At 32.7% G+C, this 10,740-nt stretch overlaps 1 protein-coding gene and 1 long non-coding RNA gene across 2 annotated transcripts in view; one reads left to right on the top strand and one right to left on the bottom strand.

Moving 5' to 3' along the window:
* Positions 1-10,740, top strand: part of LOC118204609 (prostaglandin E2 receptor EP3 subtype-like) — a 378,063-nt gene that overhangs the window by 285,146 nt on the left and 82,177 nt on the right. The gene's annotated exons all lie outside the window — the stretch shown is intronic.
* The window catches only part of LOC146995407 (uncharacterized), a 32,284-nt gene that overhangs the window by 5,812 nt on the left and 15,732 nt on the right, over positions 1-10,740 (bottom strand). The window lies entirely within an intron of this gene.

Here is a 10,740-nt window from a genome sequence, read left to right as displayed (position 1 = left end):
TGTCGCATGTGTGAACTGTATATAATAAGTATATAAAAACACGCTCGTATTCGAATGCAACGTTGTATCAAAATTTCAAAGCAATCGGTAAAGAAATTTTGGATATTTAAGATTTTGAATAAATGAACGTTTACATTTTTAATCATATAGATTAAATACGCAAAGAAAGATGAGCTCTTCAGCTATGAATTTTATAGACAGAATACCATCAATGGAGCAGCCGCACCATCATTTCAACTTTCGGCAATAGATGCTCCATCGATGGATACCATCTACTTTCTGTTACACCAAGCCAAGGAGATGGTCAGCGGGCATTTTTTGAGAATTTTTTACATAAGTTTTTAACATGAATAATGATATAGAGATTTACATTAGAGAATGTGTACAAAGAAACATATAAAACATATATACAATTTTGAGGCGTGGAGAGATACAGTTGAAAAATTATACAGATAAATGTAGTAAAAAATGTAAGAATGTAGACATCAAAAGAATATTTTTAAATACATTAAAAAAACCAATGAAATCAGGATGAAACTTAGAATTTTGACAAATATTGCCTAAAATTAATTATAAATAGTCAGTAAAGTCAGAATTTTATAGACAGCGAAGTCTTACCTGTACTGGTAAAGTAACGACTAGAATTCCTTCACATAATGCAAATTTTTGAGATACTTTTTTATCTCCTTTACGCTATCATTGAGAGCTTAAAGCACTTAAAGGAATTTGTTTCGGAATTCCTTTTGGATTGGTATAAGGTATGTATTATTCCCGCTTTCCTAGCGTGCCTTTGTGGTGTAGTGGTTCTGCACGCCGGGCCGGTATCCAGAGGTCCGTGCTTCGATTCCCGGCGAAGGTGTTTTCTATTTTTTCATTTTGCCTGCTTCCAAAAAGTCCTAATGTCTCTACAATGGTATGGTTTATCTCTAATAGTACTTTGATTTTCCAAGGATGCGTGTCAAAGCCTTTGTTAATTACAAATGAAAAGAAAATGCTAAACGCATTGCCTTGTAAAATGATTTCAATCTTGAATACAGAAAAAAATCAGGTTTGAATGTGTCAATGTATGTAGGTTTGAATGAAATCAAGTTTGTTTATGACTGCAAATAAATCATTTGATTTGTTTACTGATTATTGAGAATATTCGGGAATTACCTACCAAACGAGCGAGACTTTCTTGTATTTTCAAACGGAAGTTGTCTTTTCATTTTCATTTATGCATATGTTAAGTTACAAATATTATCTTATAGTGAAACTCTGTCCCGTGTTTCAGAACCTATCTGGTGATAAATTGCCAGTGCTTTGTAGTTCAGAATTTGCCTTATTATTGTAATTGTTGATTTTATATACGTTGTATTTAGTGATTATTTTTTTTTTTTTTAGAATTTTAAAACAAATTTTCATTACTGATCTAACTAACAACGCACTCCAGTAACTTACAACCCTAACTGATCTCCTGAAGTTAATATGAGACTGTTTCCTTAATAACATTACTTAATATAACCATGCTATATTCTGATTTAGTTAGGAATCCAAAATAACGAAGAAATCATACAAAATCATTATTCACCATTGAAAATTATATAAATACATAAATGTAAGCGACTGGAGAGTCTTACTACGTAGAAAGAATAAAACTTACACACAAACGTAGCCGTAGATGCAACATAATTTTGTTACTGACTAAAACAGTTCTTAAGATCTAATTCACATCCTTATGAGCACAATATGCAGCCTACATTAATGTAAGCTTAGCACATTTTAATAAACAGAAATGAGCGGCTAAGTGCTGGTTGGAAACTAGCAAATGAAGTGAGAAGCATATGGCAGGTGACAGGTGACAGGTGACGGAAGACGGGGACGCCTGGTGTTTAACAGTGGTAAACAGGCATATGTCCCACGCCTTCCCCTGTGTAGAAGCAGCAACTTTATTTAAATTAATAAAAGTATTTACAGTGCAACAAGAGCAGATGAGTGATTGTGTTACATTGCAGTTCAGGATACATTAGCATGTCATAAATAGTCAAGTGCAAGACATAAAAAGAAAGGGTCTTAAATTTAAAAAAAAAAATGGAAAACAACACATTAATCACATGAACATAAGGCGTAATTAGATACCAATACTCTTCACTCAATACATAAACTTAAGCATATTGCCAGTGCGTGATAGTGTTGTATATTGGGAATACTGAGGTATCTAGAGATTCTATACTTACTACAGGGTGTACAGACAGTGAACAAAAGCTTAGTAAAAGCATGATACTTGATAAAATACAGGACAAAATACATGCAATGCATTGATACAATACATGAGACACGGAATACATTGATAAAATACAAGAGACATGAAATACATTGATAAAATACATGAAACATGATGCAACTTTAGAAATAGTACACAACACTAAAAATGTGATATACAGAGCGGAATACGTATACAAATGTATTAACAGAATACAAAACAGAAGATAGTGCATTAAAGATTTAAGTACAATGTATATATACATAGTGCGCAGATGCTATTGCAAAGATAATTTGAGTATTATAGAATTTGCGCAGTTCGTATAAATTACAGGAACAAATGTTATAATGAATGCAGACAAATTGTTACATGTGCAAGTGCTAATACTTGAAGGAAGAATGCGCTGAGACACTGATGGACGTTGATAGAACTGAGACACTGAGGGATTGGTGCACTCCTGGGTACTGATGGTAAAATACAATTATCGGTGTATTAATGACGAACTGAGAGGCGATTGGCGGATTCAGTGAGGAGAGCAGATGTCCTGACCCATCGCCCTAGTGATGCTGACAATTTGACAAATTTTGGATATTGCAGGCTTATGTGTAATAATAAATCTATTAAAAGCTTCTCTATTGGAGGTTTGGCTGGGGAGATTATGAGCAGTTATCAATTCACATTCATAGGGGTAGTGATCCGGGGTGCCGTGACCTCCGCAGACTCATTGGTCAGTTAGAGATATGTTGCGTTGAAAGAAGTAGCTGGGAAATGGGCCATGACCTGTTATGAATTGTGCAAGGGGTGCAATGGCGAAGTGCCTTTCTGTGCTGACTTTGGGTATAAAGTCAAAGGTACGTCTTCCTGTGGGGCTGAGGTTCCACTCTCTCTGCCATAGCTGAAGACACTGTTTTCTTAGAATACTTTTCAGATGTGAGGGTGGTGCTGGAAGGCTGTTGAATTGGGCGTCTGAGTCTGTGACCGCTTGCTTGGCTAAGCGATCCGCAGCCTCATTGCCCTCGTTGTCCGCGTGGGCCTTTATCCATTTCAGTAGCAAATTAATGCGTGCATGCCGTTGTAGAAGATGCTGTAGTGAGATAATTAGAGGTGAAGTGTGCTGATGGTTTAGTAGTGCCTGCAGTGTTGAAAAGCTGTTCGTGTGGAGGGTTGCATGCGTGATGTCTTGATGGATGATGTGTTGAGTTGCTGCCGTGATAGCAAGAACGTCAGCCTGGAAAACGCTGTTCTGTAGTTGTAGGCGACCCTTCCATTCTTGTCGACGTTGTCCGTCCTGGTAGTAGACATAGGCACAACCTACGCCGTTCTCCTGCTTGGACCCATCCGAGTAGAAGTGGGAACCTTGCGTGGGAACTTGGGTTTCATTGGCATTCGAATGACGTGAAAGGTCTATCTTGACACCTTTACCTTTGACAGCAGGATGAGTGTGTAGGGGATGGACAAGAGTTTCATACTGTATGGGGCAATATGTTGTGTTGGAAAGTGACGCGTCCTTTCGCAAGTGTGAAGCATTTGGCAGAAAGTCTGGGAGAATATCAAAAAGTTTTGGTTTCAATTGCTTATTCAGTAATCAACTAAAACAGGGGTCGCCAACCGGTGGTCCGCGAAAACGTTTTGCTGGTCCGCAGAAAAATTAGGATATTATTTATATTTTTATGAAGATTCAGTTTAAAAAATGACGAGTAACAAAACCTTTTATATGGATTACATATTTTTTTTTAAATTTTAGTTGCTACTTTTAGCGAAATTCCTTCTGAATTTAGCAACTTTTATGTACTTTTGCAGGTGTATCTAGCGACATTAGAAAGTGAGAGTTGGCATCCATGGATATACTACTGTTATCAATATTAATGTGAAATGGAATTCTCTTTCCTTCTGAATCACAAACATATGCTATTGCAGTCGTGAATAACACAATTTTTATCCGTGTCAGTAGGCAACTTGGTGGATTTTTATGGATGGAACTTGATGGAATTATAAACAAGAATGCAGATGGTTCATCTACATTCTTGTTTATATTGCATCACTGGAAGTTTCCGTTTTTGTTTTGTCAAACTATTCATCGATGTTACCATTGCTGAGTAACCAGTGATTATTATATTTACAATGATTAGAAATTGGCGGCATAACACTGTCAGTTTATTGATATTGCTTTGCGTTTGCCGATTTGTTCCTTTTGAGTGATATGGAAATGTGAAGATTTCTGTAAAAGAAGGTAAGATTTTTGCACTTTTCATGTAATTTTTCAGAGTGAACGAAATATGTGTAGTTTGCTTATTATTATTGTACAAATGTATTTACCTTTTTTTTAATTCATATTAGTGGTCCGGCAAATATAAAATTATATATGTAGTGGTCCGTTATGTTCTAAGGGTTGACGACCGCTGGACTAAAAGGCATCTGCGTTGCAGCGTTATGTAAGCCCATATACGAATTAATTTTGAAATGACGCAGTTTAGATTGATATATTACAAATTTCTAGTTTTAGGACACAAAAAGGAAATACCCAAATTAAAATTAAAAATTATAAGGGGCTACTGTCAAATAATTAGACGTTAGTTTTCATATTATTAATACCCAAATTAAAATATAAATACAAGGGGCTATTGCCAATTAAAATTAGAGGTTTGCTTTCATATTATTTATCTTATGCAGATATAACACAGAAGCATTCCTAAGGGCTTTCTCACACTGCAAACGTTTTTAAACCGTTCTACAAATAAATAGCACCTAGTCTTTATTACAATTAGAAACTGTATTTAACCGTTGTAATTTAATTACCCATTTAAGCGTATTCAAAAGAGAAAAAGCCTTTGTCGAATTATCCTCATATCACATGCAACTGTTTTGAGTAGGAAAAAGAAAAAGGAGAGTGGAAGAAGGAGTATCTCACAACCGAGATGAAAAATGATCGATTTCTGCTCGTAATTTCGAACTTCTAAATGAGTTGGTGTCACGTGGTCACTGTCAAGGTCAACAGTTTTGTCAAAGAAAGAAACCGATGGAAAAGCAGATCATTTTTTTTTTTTTTTTTTTTTAATTTTCTTTTGTTCTGTTTTTATTAACTGCATCCTTTTCCTAAATGTGAAGAGCGTTTAAAAATAACTTTTCAGCACACAATGCTTCTTTCTAAAATAAAAGCAATTATAAGCGTTATAGTGAAATTGCTGAGGAACAATTTGCTTCGAAAATTTGGTCTTGGCGATTGTTATAAGTACTTCACTTGAACGTAACTGAAATTATTTTGAAAAATTTTACAATTTTCTCCCTACCGAGAACAATAAGCTTTCTTCTATAAGCAGCCTGACATCAGTTTCAAATACTAAACAACAAATAAAGGGAGAAAACATATTTTGAGTACTTCTGTACGTAATGCAATCAGTTTCCTTCATTATGAGTTATATGAGAAAAATTAAGTGATTGTCCCGAAAGTGTAAAATGAAATTTATAAACATTTAATTATAAATTTTGTTTGAAACTTTTGTAAAATGGTAATTATTACATAATGGTATAATTATTATATAATGGTGATAACTATATAATGGTAATAATTATATAATGGTAAAGTTGTAGAGACGTTAGGTATTTTTGGAAGCAGGCAAAATGAAAAATGAGCAAACGCCTTCGCCGGGAATCGAGCCGCGGTTATCTCAATTACGCGCTGAGCGTGCTAACCACTAACCACGAAGGCTCGCTAAGAAGGCGGGAAAAATACCTTATAAAGTATTAATTAGATTCGAACATGAAGTTCGACTTCTTATTGTATTTTCTTTTTCTTCTGGAGTTTTGTGCAAATTTCCGTAACATTAAAGTACTTAATAATGTTCATGTTATAATCGTGAATGAGTCTGATTTCTTTTTAATGTGTCGGAAACAGAGATACGACCTACGTATTACTAATCTTTTAGAAGAAATTTTATTTATGGATCGCCCTAATACCTAGTACTGATGTACAAACATCTTCAGTTTATAAAATGTACCATTAAATTTTTATATAACAAAGAATTTAATAGTCCAGTTGTACAAAAATAAAAATAAGTTGGTACAAAAAATAAAATAAGTTGGTACAAAAAATAAAATAAGTTGGTACAAAAATAAATAAATAAATAAAATAAGTTGGTACAAAAATAAAAGATTTTCAAATTTTCTTGATTTTTAAACTTTATTTAATGAAAGTTCATAGAGACCATAAGTTTTACTGCAGAAATCCAGAATATTTGTTTTAAATGCCTTTACTTTTTAATGCATTTTGTAAAATTTTAGCTAATTTGACTTTGCTGGCTAGATCTTGACTTGAACCGTGAAACGACTATTCGCTAAGTTCAAATTGCATCAATGAAAAAATGAAGGGTGAAAAGTCTCTTTTATTCAACTCAAGCAGGAATTTACAGACAGCATTCCTGGTGCTAAAAACTTAGCCAATGCTCTTGGCTACAACAGAAAACAGAAATATAAAATTAAAATTAAGTCAAATAATCAGCCGAAGTTGCACAGAGATAATTAACGCGAGCTGGATCTTAGCTCTACCACCGGCGTACGCAAACCAAGTTAATGTATACGGCCGTAAAAGAGCAAACTTAGATCAGTGAAATAACATGGCTGAACGGCGAAACATGCTGTGTCTGAAATAACTCATGCACCAGCTTAAATAGTATCTTTTCTATTAGTACTTCGCATAACACACGAAAACAAAATAATATCTTTCTGATATGAAATGAAAATGAGGAAGAATAGAAATGACAAGCAACTACAAAACTGGTTACTTAAAACTGAATGATTCTTTACATTCTTTCCAGCCAGAATTTAAGTAAACGGAAAAGGTCTTAAATAACCTTGTTGAGATTTTAAATTTTAGGATTAAGAAGTTAACTTTTACATTCTGAAAGCTAAATCTGAACTATTTAAAGCATCATACATTACAGTCTTCTGAAAGGAACAACAATATATAATTTCTTGAAACAGCTGCTTTCCTTCCAGTCACCTAAAAGGAAAACATATTAGTATTTCTGCTCAATATCGTTCACATTAATTCTTAATTACCTCACATTTTTGCAGAAAAATTTCATTTAACTTCATAATATTTAATTTCAATTTTCATTCAGTTTCACTTATTCGAAATTTAATGCATTTTAATTTGGTAATAAATTTTCTTCCTTTCTTTGTAGCTTACATATCTCCCCTTCAAGGGTAAAATGGCTTGACAACAGAAAAACGTTTTGAGAAAAAATATTAAAGTGTTAGTATAAGAAGTGAAACTTTGTGCCATATTTATATTCGTATTATTGTAGATAACCTGCCCGTCAAAGTCATATGAACTGTAACCAGAACTGCATCTGCTGGTATATGTCGGTATCTGCTAAACTCTCATCAGATATTCACCTATATTTTTATTTCTTAGCATTTAACCTAAAAAGAAAAGAGAGTCTTATTTTCGAGAAAATATTGTATTATTTAGACAGGGTTGTTTTATAAATGAAATGTCACGTAGCAGTATTTGCTCGGATATAAAAGTAAATAAAATATATAAAAGTATATAAAAGACAAATTGAATTATATATTATTTGTTTTCCAAATATTGTGGATTGCAAGAAAAACGGCTCGAAAGGAGGAATTGTTTACGGAGCCCTTTTTTTTCTAGTTTGTAGGTTTTAGTTTGAATATCACTGCTTACACGCACTTACATAACCAACACTTTTCGTAAATTCTAGAATTACTGTATTTTAATACTTAAATTTTACGTTCCCTTATCGATGATATGTATTTCATGTCAGACCCGCATAACTCTAGAATGTTATTAAGGTAGCAATACTGCCATTTTATATTTTGAATTTAAAATTCAAAGAAATAGTTAATATTGATTGTCCTTAATAATTTCATTATTTTTATGCAAAGTTTGAAATACTTTTATTTATTCAAAAGCATTTGAAAAATATTTCGTGTTCACAAATTAAAAACGTCTTTCAAGAAAGTGACTGAAAAATATCGAATGGAAAAATGAATGCTTCAAAGGTTAGAATTTCGATATACTACATACAAACTACTTTGAATGTTATAAATGTTAACAACGTGAATGTTATAAATGTTAATTTTCCTTGATTTAATATTTTTAATTAGAGAACATTTTTTTTTTTTTTTTTGAATAGGTAAATCAGACAGAACTTTTTTAAAGAGATTCTAAAATGATCAGTTTAATGTTTTTTCCGTGATCTCTTAAGTATGCATATTTCAAATAAACTGATTTGTTAGTATTTCTAATCTTATCTATTTTTCCTTCTGCATACAATGTATGTAACTTTAAAGAAAACATTAAACCGTTTTTTAATCTTTTCTTGGCTTTCATGCTGACACTGACAATCTTTAATGATGTTAAGATGAGAAAAATATGTTGTTTAACTCATCATTGTTACCATGTTTATGTTATTAATAAAGTATTTTGTAGGGTATTGCAGCTTCTATAAAAGCAATCATAATAGCTGTTCATAACCTAAGGCCATAACCCAGCTTTTCATAACCAATAAAAAAATTATGTTTGAACTCTTTTATTGCTGAAGATAGGAAAAGAGTAAGGAAAATGTTTTATTCTATGGAGAGATAATTTAGTGGTACTATGGAATGTTACATCAATTCCTCTAACTTTCTTTTTCTAATTCAGCTTTTCCTTACAAGATAAGGGGAAAAAGAATGTAGTCAATTTTCATTTATTCATGTTGAATGTTGTTGAAATGAGCGTGTTTATCATTTTAAAACTCATCTTGATTTTTGTTTAGCATTATGATTTTTGTTTCTAATCAGAAAGATTTCAGCTTATACCAGTGTTATTGAATTTGGCCTACCATCAGAGTCAAAATAATTTTATCTTCCTTGGCGGACAGGGTATCACTTCGTGATAGTGTTTTTTCTTAGTAAAAATCATTGTCTAATCAGTCCCCATCACTAAACCTCAAATGAAAACTAAGAAACTGATTCAAATTTACTCTTCGTTTACCTGCACTGCTTCTTTAACTAACATTTTGTTTTGTATGAGTAATATTTTAAGCAGAACTACTCCATTCTTACAGTAATTCCTATAGAGGTGTCTGATAAACTGTTGGGCACATAGTAAACATACATAGTCTGGCAAATATTAATAACCTTCTTAAATAATCAGTTAAAATCGTTACATTGCGTTAATGATATAACTTCATTTATACGATGTTAATTACCTTTATAATCAAATACACAACTGATTGTCAAACACTCCACATTGAAATCATCAGGCTCAAAAAAAATCGTAACGCGAAGTTGGATAATCGGAAGTTTTTTTAATTTTAATTGGGAACTAATTTCAATAAAAACTGCCCTAATTCATTTCCATGAGTAACAGCAATGATTCTGCTTCTACAATAAAAATTAATCTTTCCATGTGTGTGTATTTCGTACTTAATAAATATAGAGTAATGTCCACTTAGAGCTTATTGCTAGAAACTGAAAGGTAAACAAAAAATCATAAAAAGCGATTATGAATGTAGAAGTAGCATCCATGATCTCCAGAAATTCGGAGTTGCTATAAAATTTATCATAAAATATCATTTATCATAAAATTTATCGTAAAAAAGTTATTATAAACTTTATCATAAAATCCAAAATTTTCTAGTTCTTATCTATATTTCCAAAAACTGATTAATAAGCGACGCTATCTTTTACAACCGCAAAATGAAGTAGCTCTTTTTATCAAAGCCCAATTGCCGGCACAGGCTTTCTTCCGAGGTCTATCTTTTAGCAGCCTTGAAATTTCTCTGCGTTTGATTAAGAGTTTTATTAAAATATGCGACCAACTTATAATCCTGCATGAACACATCTCCTACCGCGAAATATGACGCTCTGCAGATATCCCTGAATCCTACCACGGGTCAGGTAATTTCAAGACTAAAACGTGAATCAAAGAGTTTTAATCTTCTCAAATGCTATATTCGTTTTTGCTAAGCTTTTAATTTTTTTTTAATTTAACAAGGATTCTACGATTGTACTATAACAAATGTTTCCAAAAGCTTCTGAGAGAGAATAATGAAAACTAGAGAAAAACTTAAAACGAAGGTTTTAATTCTTCCAGTGTTCTACGTAGTCTCCTCCCACTACATTACAACGTACACAACTACATAAAACTGTCAGAAAACTCCTTGTTTAGGATTTTATTCAACTTGTGAGTCACTGTGACATGAATTTTGGTTACGTCGTGATAGCATTGACCCTTCATGTGAAGTGTGATTTTGGGGAATTAAATAAAAAGTCTCTAAGCTACAAATCGGGTGTAAATGAAGAGTGCTTAAGAATTAGCATACTGTTGTTGCTAAAAACTGCACCATAATTCTAATCGTGTGAACGGATAAGCGCACTGTCGTGCAACAAGAAGTCTCTCTCCTTCGATTGTTCTAAACCAGCGATTCTCAACCGGTGGTACGCAAGAGAAAAACAGATGCTGCGCAAAGTGTTTTAACTATTAAATT

The sequence above is a fragment of the Stegodyphus dumicola genome, chromosome 9 (genome assembly GCF_044657685.1).
Source record: "Stegodyphus dumicola isolate Sdum_Otavi_A_Nest chromosome 9, ASM4465768v1".
Lineage (NCBI taxonomy): Eukaryota > Metazoa > Arthropoda > Arachnida > Araneae > Eresidae > Stegodyphus > Stegodyphus dumicola.
The sequence above is the reverse complement of the archived record's forward strand: the minus strand, read 5'-3'. Positions and strand labels throughout refer to the sequence as shown.